This window comes from Oncorhynchus masou, chromosome 1 (genome assembly GCF_036934945.1).
Source record: "Oncorhynchus masou masou isolate Uvic2021 chromosome 1, UVic_Omas_1.1, whole genome shotgun sequence".
In the NCBI taxonomy this organism is placed as follows: domain Eukaryota; kingdom Metazoa; phylum Chordata; class Actinopteri; order Salmoniformes; family Salmonidae; genus Oncorhynchus; species Oncorhynchus masou.
This window is the reverse complement of record NC_088212.1, coordinates 52,559,900-52,572,871: the sequence shown is the minus strand read 5'-3', so window position 1 is coordinate 52,572,871 and position 12,972 is coordinate 52,559,900.

Sequence of the window (12,972 nt, the reverse complement as noted above, 5' to 3'; positions counted from 1 at the left end):
TTCCCGAGAAAGCAGTATATCATTCGTGTCGGGCTCGTCAAACTCGTTAAAGGAAAAAAAGGATTCTGCCAGTGGTGAGTAATCGCAGTCCTGATGTCCAGAAGTTATTTTCGGTCACAAGAGACGATAGTGGCAACATTATGTAAAAAATAAGTTACAAAAAACGCAAAGAAAGAAAAAAAACACAATCTGTTGGGGACAAGGAAAAGTCAACCTTCTTCTCCGGCACCATTGTTACCTCCCCAGTCAGCCTATTGTTTGTATTGACATTCATATTGTACTGTACAGCTCTCACAGACCTGTAATTTCTTCTTTAAGATGCTCCTCTGTCCTCCACTCGTTACCTGTATTAATGGCACCTGTTTGAACTTGTTATCAGTATAAAAGACACCTGTCCACAACCTCAAACAGTCACACTCCAAACTCCCCTATGGCCAAGACCAAAGAGCTGTCAAAGGACACCAAAAACAAAATTGTAGACCTGCACCAGGCTGGGAAGACTGAATCTGCAATAGGTAAACAGCTTGGTTTGAAGAAATCAACTGTGGGAGCAATTATTAGGAAATGGAAGACATTCAAGACCACTGATAATCTCCCTCGATCTAGGGCTCCACGCAAGATCTCACCCCGTGGGGTCAAAATTATCACAAGAACGGTGAGCAAAAATCCCAGAATCACACGGTGGGACCTAGTGAATGACCTGCAGAGAGCTGAGACCAAAGTAACAAAGCCTACCATCAGTAACACACTACGCCGCCAGGGACTCAAATCCTGCAGTGCCAGACGTGTACCCCTGCATAAGCCAGTACATGTCTATGGCCCATCTGAAGTTTGCTAGAGAGCATTTGGATGATCCAGAAGAAGATTGGGAGAATGTCATATGTTCAGATGAAACCAAAATATAACGTTTTGAAAAAACTCAACTCATCGTATTTGGAGGACAAAGAATGCTAAGTTGCATCCAAAGAACACCATACCTACTGTGAAGCATGGGTGTGGAAACATCATGCTTTGGGGCTGTTTTTCTGCAAAGGGACCAGGATGACTGATCCATGTAAAGGAAAGAATGAATGGGGCCATGTATCTTGAGATTTTGAGTGAAAACCTTCTTCCATCAGCAAGGGCATTGAGGATGAAATGTGGCTAGGTCTTTCAGCATGACAATGATCCCAAACACACCGCCCGGGCAACGAAGGAGTGGCTTCGTAAGAAGCGTTTCAAGGTCCTGGAGTGGCCTAGCCAGTCTCCAGATCTCAGATTTTTTTTCTAATTTTGTCTGTCATAATTGAAGTGTACCTATGATGAAAATTACAGGCCTCTCTCATCTTTTTAAGTGGGAGAACTTGCACAATTGGTGGCTGACTAAATACCTTTTTTCCACACTGTATTTGAATTTATTAAGAATCCCCAGTAGCTGCTGTACTCTTCCTGGGGTCCAGCAAAAAATAAGGCAGTTATATACATGATAATAAAACATGTAAATATTAAAATACATTTTTACAACAGATTTCACAATACATTATTTGGGTGTTTGGATTGATAAAGAACTAATGTTTAAAAAAACATATGGAAGAGCTAGTTAAATAGCTATGATTTAAAGTGGGCTTCTTTTTTAGAAATAGATCTTGACAACTTTCCTGCTAGTTTTGGACTATGGTGACACCATTTTAGCAAAACGCAGCAGACACCACTCTAAAACCTTTGGCTGCAGTCTCCATAGCGCACTTCCCTTCATCACAGGTGACAGGTTTAATATTCATCACTACATCCTGTATAAGGGTCGGCTGGACCTCACTAAAGTCCTGTACATAACTTCAATACTCCCTGTTTGTTCACAAAGCTATTCTGAAAAAGCTTCCAACCTACCTAATCTCACTGTTTAAAATAAACAAATATGATACATCAAACCCGTTCACAGGGATGGTTAACTCTCGAGGTTAAAATAGTCCATACCGATCCGGGTAGATCCACTTTCAGTTCTAATGCCTCCCATTCTTGAAATAGCATGCAGATCTCCTTGCATCTTGATTCCCTGGTGCCGCCAGGGCAGTTTAAGACTCCAGTATTAGTGTGTTGAATGAGAATTGCAGATGTTTTGATTGAATGAAGAGATTGTTATGAGTTGTACCTTGAATTTTTAAAATATTTTCTATCCTTGTTAGAATGATAATTTTGTACTATTGTATTACTGTGCTTAGGGCACCTTTGAAAATGAGACCCTGATCTCAAGGGGTATTGCCTGACTAAATAAAAGTTAAATAACAAATATCCCTAGCACAATAATTAGGATAACATGATGCATTTTCTTTATTTCTCTCTTCTTACATATAATATCATATAGAGTGTATTCGGAAAGTATAGACCCCTTGACTTTTTCCATATTTTGTTACGTTACAGCTTTATTTTAAAATGTATGAAATAAAACATTTTCCTCATCAATCTACACACAATACTCCATAATAACAAAGCGAAAACAGGTTTTTAGAAATGTTTGCAATTTATAAAAAAACAAACAGAAATACCTTATTTACATAAGTATTCAGACCCTTTGCTAGGAGACTCTAAATTGAGCTCAGGTGCATCCAATTTCCATTGATCAACCATGAGATGTTTCTACAACTTGATTGGAGTCCACCTGTGGTGAATTCAATTGATTGGACACACCTGTCTATATAAGGTCACACAATTGCCAGTGCATATCAGAGCAAAAACCAAGCCATGAGGTCAAAGGAATTGTCCGTAGACCTCTGAGACAGGATTGTGACGAGGCACAGATCTGGGAAAAGGAACCCAATAATGTATGCAGCATTGAAGGGCCCCAAGAACACAGTGGATACCACCATTCTTATATGGAAGAACTTTGGAACCACCAAGACTGGCCAAACTGAGCAATCGGGGTCGGGGAGGTGACAAAGAACCCGATGGTTACTCTGACAGAACTCCAGAGTTCCTCTGTTAAGATTAAACTTTCAGAAGGACAACTATCTCTGCAGCACTCCACTAATCAGGCTTTTATGGTGGAGTGGCCAGAAGGAAGCTTGGAGTTTACCAAAAGGCACCTAAAGGACTCTCAGACCATGAGGAACAAGATCCTCTGGTCTTATGAAATCAAGATTGAACTCATTATCCTGAATGCCAAGCGTCACGTCTGGAGCAAACCTGGCACCATCCCTACGGTGAAGCATGGTGGTTACAGCATCATGCTGTGGGGATGTTTTTCAGCGGCAGGGACTGGGAGCGGCAGGGACTGGGAGAAAAGTGAAATACTTACTTACAAGCCCTTAAGCAAAAATGCAGTTTTAATAAAAATAGGTTTTTACTCAAATAAACTGAAGTTAAAAAAAATACAATACAAAATAAGGAAAATAAATATAATAATTAAGGAGTAACAATAAAATAAAAGTAGCGAGGCTATATACAGGGGGTAAGGGTAAATAATTAATGTGCGGGGGCACAGGTTAGTCGAGGTAATTGAGGGGGGACAATGCAAATAGTCCGGCTAGCCATTTGATTAGCTGTTCAGGAGTCTCATGGCTTGGGGGAAGAAGCTGTTTAGAAGTATTTTGGACCTAGAATTGGCACTCCGGTACCGCCTGCCATGCGGTAGCAGAAAGAACATCAGAAAGAACCCACTAGGGTGGCTGGAGTCTATGGTAATTTTTAGAGCCTTCCTCTGACTCCGCCTGGTATAGAGGTCCTGGGTTGCAGGAAGCTTGGGCCCCAGTTATGTACTGGGCCGTACTCACTACCCTCTGTAGTGCCTTGCGGTCGGAGGCCGAGCAGTTTCCATACCAGGCGGTGATGCAACCAGTACTCTCGATGGTGCAGCTGTATAACTTTTTGAGGATCTGAGGATCAATGCCAAATCAAGTCACCTGAGGAGGAATAGGCGTTGTTGTGCCCTCTTCACGACTGTCTTGGTGTGCTTGGACCATGATAGTTTGCTGATGATGTGAACACCAAGGAACATGAAGCTCTCAACCTGTTCCACTACAGCCCCATCGATGAGAATGGGGGCGTGCTCAGTCCTCATTTTCCTGTAGTCCACAATCATATCCTTTGTCTTGATCACGTTGTGGGAGAGGTTGTTATCCTGGCAGTGACTCTGACCTCCTCCCTATAGGCTGTCTCATCGTTATCGGTGATCATGCCTACCTCTGTTGTGTCATCAGCAAACTTAATGATGGTGTTGGAGTCATGTTTGGACATCCATTCATGGGTGAACAAGGAGTACGGGAGGGGACTGAGCACGCACCCCTCAGGGGCCCCCGTGTAGATGATCAGCATAGCAGATGCGTTGTTACCTACCCTTACCACCTGGGAGCAGCAAGTCCAGGATCCAGGTTAAGAGGGAAGTGTTTAATCCCAGGGTCCTTAGCTTAGTGATGAGCTTTGAGGGAACTATGGTGTTGAACGCTGAGCTGTAGTCAATGAATAGCATTCTCACGTAGGTGTTCCTTTTGTCCATGTGGGAAAAGGTCGTGTGGAGTACAATAGAGATTGCATCATCTGTGGATCTGTTGGGGCGGTATGCAAATTGGACTGGATCTAGGGTTTCTGGGATAATGGTGTTGCTGTGAGCCATGACCAGCCTTTCAAAGCACTTCATGGCTACATATGTGAATACTATGGGTCGGTAGTCATTTTGGCAGGTTACCTTGTTGTTCTTGGGCACAGGGACTATGGTGGTCTGCTTGAAACATGTTAGTACAGACTCGGTCAGGGACAGGTTGAAAATGTCAGTAAAGACACTTGCCAGTTGGTCAGCGCATGCTCGCAATACACGTCATGATAATATGTCAGGCCCTGCGGCCTTGTGAATGTGGACCTGTTCAAAGATATTACACACATTCGACTACGGAGAGCGTGATCACAGTCGTCCGGAACAGCTGATGCTTTCATGCATACTTCAGTGTTGCTTGCCTCGAAGCAGACATAGAAGTTATTTAGCTCGTCTCGTAACCTTGTGTCACTGGTTAGCTCGCACCAGTGCTCCCCTTTGTAGTCTGTAATAGTTTGCAAGACCTGCCACATCCGACGACTGTCGGAGCTGGAGTAGTACGATTCATTCTTAGTCCTGTATTGACGCTTTGCTTGTTTGATGGTTCGTCTGAGGGCATAGCGGAATTTCTTATAAGCGTCTGGGTTAGAGTCCTTCTCCTTGAAAGCGGCAGCTCTAGCCTTTCACTCAGGGCTGCCTGTAATCCATGGCTTCTGGTTGGGGTATGTACGTACGGTACAAGACATAAGACACAAGTACTTTTTCCAACAATTGTGTACAGACAGATTGTTTCACTTATAATTAACTGTATCACAATTCCAGTGAGACAGTAGTGCACATACAGTACGTTTACTGTGCCTTTAAACAGCTAGGAAAATTCCAGAAAATGATGTCATGGCTTTAGAAGCTTCTGATAGGCTAATTGACATCACTTGAGTCAATTGGAGGTGTACCTGAGGATGTATTTAAAGACCTACCCTCAAACTCAGTGCCTCTTTGCTTGAAAACATGGGAAAATCTAAAGAAACCAGCCAATAATTGTAGACCTCCACAACTCTGGTTCACCCTTGGGAGCAATTTCCAAACGCCTGAAGGTACAACATTCATCTGTACAAATAGCACGCAAGTATAAACACCATGTGACACGCAGCCATCATACCGCTCAAGAAGGAGACGCGTTCTGTCTCCTAGAGATGAACATACTTTGGTGCGAAAAGAGCATATCAATCCCAGAACAACAGCAAAGGACCTTATGAAGGTGCTGGAGGAAAAAGGTACAAAAGTATCTATAAACACAGTAAAATAAGTCCTATATCGGCATAACCTAAAAGGCTGCTCAGCAAGGAAGAATCCACTGCTCCATAACTGCCATAAAAAAGCCAGACTACGGTTTGCAACTGCAAATGGGGACAAAGATTTACCTTTTTGGAGAAATGTCCTCTGGTCTGATGAAACGAAATGTAACTTTTTGGCCATAATGACCGTCGTTATGTTTGAAGGAAAAGGGGGAGTCTTGCAAGCTGAAGAACACCATCCCAACCGTGAAGCACGGGGGTGGGAGCATCATGTCGTGGGGGTGCTTTGCTGTAGGATGGACTGTTGCACTTCACAAAATAGATGGCATCATGAGGAAAGAGTATTATGTGGATATATTGAAGCAACATCTCAAGACATCAGTCAGGAAGTTGAAGCTTGGTCGCAAATGGGTCTTCAAATGGACAATGACCCCAAGCATACTTCCAAAGTTGTGGCAAAATGGCTTAAGGACAACAAAGTCAAGGTATTGGAGTGGCCATCACAAAGCCCTGACCTCAATCCTATAGAATATTTGTGGGAAGAACTGAAAAAGGGTGTGCGAGCAAGGAGGCCAACAACCTGACTCAGGTACACCAGCTCTGTCAGGAGAAATGGGCCAAAACTCACCCAACTTATTGTGGGAAGCTTGTGGAAGGCTACCCGAAACATTTGACCCAAGTTAAACAATTTAAAGGCAATGCTACCAATAACTAATTGAATGTATGTAAACCTCGGTCCCACTGGGAATGTGATGAAAGAAATAAAAGCTGAAATAAATCACTCTCTCTACTATTATTCTGACATTTCACATTCTTAAAAAAAAGTGGTGATCCTAACTGACCTAAGACAGGTATTAAATGTCAGGGATTGTGAAAACTGAGTTTAAATGTATTTGGCTAAGGTGTATGTAAACTTCCGACTTCAACTGTATGTAACGTACGTAGATGACTGAGTGACACCACGAAAAATACAGCGCTATACAGAACAAAAGCAGAAAAATACTAAGCGCACACTTCCAAACAAGTTGAAATTGAGCAGTCATTTGAAAGAGTAAGAAAATTTCAGCGAAACAACTCAAAGGTTGAAATACATTAATGCCAAGATAATGGAATTCATTATGCTTCATATGGGCGTCACGACTGACATTTGGACCAGCGATGTCGGCCACATGAGCATGCTGAGTCTGACAGCACAGTGGGTCGGTGAGAATTTCGTACTGAGGAAAGCCGTATTGCATGCTCAAGGATGTGATGGTTCTCATACCACTGCTACCATTTCAATGACATTTGAGAACATGTTTGAAACTTCGAAACATGAACATATTCCTAGCGCCATTCGAACAACTGTCTCAGAGAAATAAGCTAATCAACTTAATCATCTGCAGCAGACGTGATACCCTCGGTCAAGGCATTGAAACACCTGCTCAAAAAAACTGCCGACACAGACCGTGGGGTTAACTTACAAAAGTACTCAAGGCGATCCGGTCGTATGCTCTCTGAGCCTCTTTACTGTATCGCCACCATGCTTGATGCTAGGTACAAGGACCGCTACTTCGATGCAGACAAAAAACAGGGTTTACTTGAAATGTTACATAGACAGTTGGACAAGATGAAAACGGACACAGTGACAGTGCGCACAAAGGAAGAGGCCACGGACAGACAGAGCTGAAACCACTGCTTGACATGTATGATGAAATCCTGGTTGAGAATGAAACGACTGAACAAATGAACGAACCAGCACAGCACGTAAGTGAAAGAAACAGGTTTTGATTATGTTTTACTGGTAATGGGAACATACATAAATGCCAACAAAATAACGTTTTGGTCAGCGTGGTGTGTGTGTAACCTGTATTTAACTCGGCAAGTCAGTTCAGAACAAATTATTACTTACAATGACTGCCTACCCCGGGCCAAACCCGGGCGACACTGAGCCAGTTGTGTGCCGTCAATCATGGCCGGATGTGATACAGCCTGGATTCGAACCGTAGTGATGCCTCTTGCACTGAGATGCATCCGTGTGTGTGCGTGTTAAGTATTTAACTCTACTAGAATGCTTAAAAGGGTGCTACAATTTAAAATATTGGTTATTGGTATCGGTATCGTTTTTTAGGCAAGGAAATATTGCATATCGGTATCAGCCAACAATGTAATATCGGTGCATCCCTAATCTTAGTGTATTGTTATTTCTCATTTGCAGTAAAGTCAAGGCAACAAATAACATTGGATTGCTTTCTTACATTTTTTTAGCTGTGAGTTAGAGTTCACATTAACCACTTTTTATTTTACACACAGAGACTGATCATGTAGATCATATTCTTTGTTGTTTAATTAGTTAAAACCTGCATTTCCCCCTAGCAGGGAACATTTTTGCATGTTTCTGTGCAAAGAAAAGTGTCACCTTTTTGGGCCCTCACACGTTTGCCTCTTTCCTTCATAAATACACACACACTTCATTTGAATTACAACCTGTCACCCACTTACAGTCCCTCTCTGACCTTCTCCCAGTCTATGCCCTCTCCCACTTACTCTGCTCCCTCTGCTGGTCTCCTTGCCCCCAGCCCCCACAAAAAAACTCCTAAAAACACACTTCTTCAGGGATGCCTATAATTTATAGCCTATGGTCCATGATTTACTCTGTCCAAACCACCCTTCTGTTCCTTCCCAGTATCCCTATGTGTCCCTGCAACCCACACCCTTACCTTAAGCCGGGTCCGTATCCTATTCCCAACCCTACCCCCTAAACCTAAACCTCTTACCGTATCCTCTACCCAACCCCTGCATCCTTTTTTTATCTGTGCTGTTCAATCCGTTCCTTTAATTTAAATTGCATTTCTATTGATACACTTGATTTTATGTAGGCCTACTTTTGATGTAAGATGTCCTTGAGAGCCCTGAATGGTGTCTGCCAATTAAGATCTATTATTATGTATTAAACATTTGAACAGCCATTTGCATCAGAGGCAAATGGAGAAGTGTCATCTGCTGTCTGGGAAACTATTCTTGTGACAAATGATCTGTCTAACATATTTCCCTTATCTGTTGTGTTTAGTTAGTGGCGACATTAGCCGTCCCCAGCTCTACAGTACTCTGCAAACTCCACTTTTGCCACTTAGGCCTATATAGACATTCATTTTTTTGACACACTATCTAAAGTGAGAACTCCTTGACACTCACTCTATCATAGGAAGAGATGGGGCTAGTGAAAAGGTAATTCACCAGAGAGCTCTCCCTTTCTCATCTCCCTCCTTCCCTCATTCATCCCTGTATAGGAGTTGTTCCTCTCCCCTGAGCTGTTTATTCATTTAACAGAGTAGAGCTTAGAGCTCAGAGGCTCTTATTTTAACCAGAGACGGGTCATTAATAAGAGAGATGGGTCCGCCTCACACACACACACACACACACACACACACACACACACACACACACACACACACACACACACACACACACACACACACACACACACTGTCAAATACACAGTGTCCTCAGGAGTCCATCCCATCATTGGATTACTCACAGAAAAACTGCACTACAGGTTCAATAATAATCTTGACACTGTATATTAAGGACATGTGTAGTTTTAACATCCAATGGCAATGTCTGCAAGGGGAACTAGCTTGCCAGGATGTGTCGATTTCAACACGGTTAACACCCCTGATACACATTAACCCATAATAAGTTGTTCCTATATTTGCAACTGACTGATTGTAACTTCATTCCCGTTACAATCCCACTGTATTTATCTTTGGTGGAGACACTCTAGTGTGTTCAATGACTGAAGAGGGTTTGGGGAAAAGGTTGCATATTCATATCCATTTATTGATACCGTTAATGATGCCAATCAAGCTAGCAAGCAAGCAATCAATCCATCAATCAAATGTAAGATGGGGAGGACATAGGCAGGACTGGCTCGAAGTCAAGCAGGGCTGGACTCCTGATAAGTGGGCTTTGTAGAAGTGTTAACTCTGTTTAAGTGTACTACAGGTTTCCATTCCATCCTTCATCAGTAGTCACAGCGGAGAATACCTGTACCTCTGTAGCAGCTAGCAAAGCTTGCTCATATGTATTCATGAGGGGACCACCTCCAGATACAGAGCCAGGAATTTGTGGAGCTAAGAGAGCTAACTCTATCCATCTCTCTCTCCTCAACTTTCTGTCAGCTGATTTTATAGCACTCAATCGCATCAAGAATTTGTTTGTTTTAATTAACTGTATCTTAATGTGTATATTGTCTATATTTACGTGTACCTATACTTGCCTGTTTGTGCTTGTTTTTTTATTGAGCAGGGCAAGTTAAATAAAGGTAAAATAAAAGTTATAAAAGAGACTTCTTAGAAGGTAAATCAACTTTCTTATACCTTAATAAAATTAAGGTAAATAAACACACACACACGCACACAAACACATATATGTTGTTTATAGTTATTTGCACTGTTGTATATAGTTATAGGTCATTTCACCAATTCGGCCACTTGGGTACATTTGGGCAACTTGTGTGGGACACCTGGATGACTTCATGCTAAATGTCATGTAGCTCACCCATTCCTGAAGTTATCAGTCTGAAACTTTGCACACCTACAGTTGCCCTCTTGTGTTATCCATCAAAATTATCTCCAACATCCTATCTGACTGTGTGGCTATTCTAGTACATGTGAAAGATGATGCTACAACAATAAAAAACAGAAAACGTATGCTCTTTCTCTCTCTTTTCTTCCACCAAATCTACTGTGTTATATTCTCCTAAATTCAATTAACATTTCCACAAACTTCAGAATGTTTCCATTCAAATGATACCAAGAATATGCATATCTTTGCCTCTGGGGCTGAGCTACAGGTAGTTAGATTAGGGTATGTCTTCAGGCGGAACTTGAAAACTATTGATGCAGCCATAACAGGATAACAGAATAAAGGCGATATTGAATGATCCCAATGATACATCACATCTCCCAAAAACGTTTTCAACATACATTCTGTAAATTGATAGTCTAGAAACTAAAGATGTGGTTGTCTTCATCTCAGGCTTCCATATCTTCTCCCTGGACCTCCTCAATGTCCACCTCTTGAAAATCTGACTGAGAACATCAAACTCTGAGGCCTCATCCTCAATGTCACTTTCCAAACTTGATGAGGATGGCTCGATGTCAGGCTCAAAAAGCTTCAAATTTGCCAGGATGGCCACCAATTTTTCAACTCTTGTGTTGGTAAGCCTGTTGTGTGCTTAGGTGTGTGTTCCCAAACAAGGACCAGTTGCGCTCTGAGGCGGCTGATGTTGGTGGGATTTAGAGGATTATGAATGCAACAGGGGGAAAAGCCTCAGATCCACAAAGTCCCTTCCACCAGAGATATGAGATATGTTGAGATGAGTGAGATATGTTGGGGATTAATCAGAATTAGTTGGGTAACATAGATAAGATGTTTTATTTTCATGATATGCTTGTGAGTTACTTCTCATCAGAATGTATTTTGTTGTACTATAGTGGTGGCCATTTGCAGTCATCTGTTCTCTATCAGGGTTAAGTTACTTGGACCACAGAGTGGGGAGAGGTCAAGCTTGTCATCATGTGTAAACATATATTTTAAACCATGTGAAGGGATGATTGATGGGGACCAATTATCTCTTGGCTCCACAATGTCTGTGTGCCAGTCACTCCCTACTTTTCCCATCGGGGAGAGGAGGATGGCAGTGTCTGGAACCATTCTATGTTCCCTCTCTCATTGCCCCTATCTTGACCTAGAGCCTCACTTTCCTCTCCATGAGCTTGTCCAGATTTGGTTGTATTTGGGATGGGTCACTAAAATGACAATTGATATATATCACTGGGTGGGAGTAATGTCTTGGTACCATTTTGTACCAAGAACGAGATAAGAGCTTTGTTTAGGAGACCAAACTGAATGATAATTTATAGCCAATGCTGTCTGGCGAAGGGATATTCCTCTCTGAAGTAAAGTATTTCTCTGTGTAAGTTCCTAAGACCTGTTGACATGTCATCTAGAGGGAGGGCGGGTGGATCTTTGCTATAAAAGATCTCAGTTGCCATTATGTTGACCACTTCCAACTTTTTATTAGAGATACTGAAAGTCAAAATGCTATTGCAAAAGCTTAATTATTATTAAAGGTGAAGATTAAGCATAACTCTGACTGGTGTGTGATTTGCTCTCTCATCATTTGGTAATTAAGGAAATTTCCACGACAGATACCATAAGATATGTTGGCACGACTGCCATATTGCATCTCCATCCCAAAGCCCTTGCTTGGAAGTGTACTTCGCCAGACTGCCTATAACCTTGCCCTTATCCAGGCCAAGGTGGCGAGACACGGTAGTGATGACACCTTGTTGATCTCTGCACCAGACAGGATGCTCTTTCCAGCATACTTGGGGTCCAACATGTATGCTGCGGTGTGTATGGCTTCAGGCAGAAGTCTTCACGCTTTTTGATGTATTTCAGAACTGCAGTTTCCTCTGCTTGGAGCAACAGTGAAGTGGGCAGGGCAGTACGGAATTATTCTCTTACATCTGCAAGCAGAGTCTGAACATCAGACAGGGTGGCATTTTCTCCCTCAATCCGTCCAATGGCTACTGCTATAGGTTTCAGGAGTTTCATGCTGCTTACCACTCTCTCCCAAAATACATCATCCAGGAGGATCCTCTTGATGGGGCAGACTGTGATATGGCCATTTCATGGAGACTCCTTCCCCTTCAGGAGACTGTCAAACATGAAGACAATACCACCCCAACTGGTGTTGCTGGGCAGCTTCAATGTGGTACTCATATTCTTCTCACTTTGCTTGGTGGGGGAGATTGCTGCTATAACTTGATGACCCTTCACATACCAAACCATTTCCTTAGCTCTCTTGTAGAGTGTATCCATTGCTTTCAGTGCCATGATGTCCTTGAGGAGCAGAGTCAATGCATGAGCAGCACAGCCAATGGGTGTGATGTGAGGGTAGGACTCCTCCACTTTAGACCAAGCAGCCTTCATGTTCACAGTATTGTCTGTCACCAAGGTCACTGATGACTGCCTTCAGCTCATCTGCAATGTGGAGACCGGTGTGTCTGTTGTCCCTTGTGACTGTGCTCTTGTAGAATACTGGTTGAGGGGTAGAGATGATGTAGTTAATTATTCCTTGCCCACGAACATTCGACCACCCATCAGAGATGATTGCAATACAGGCTT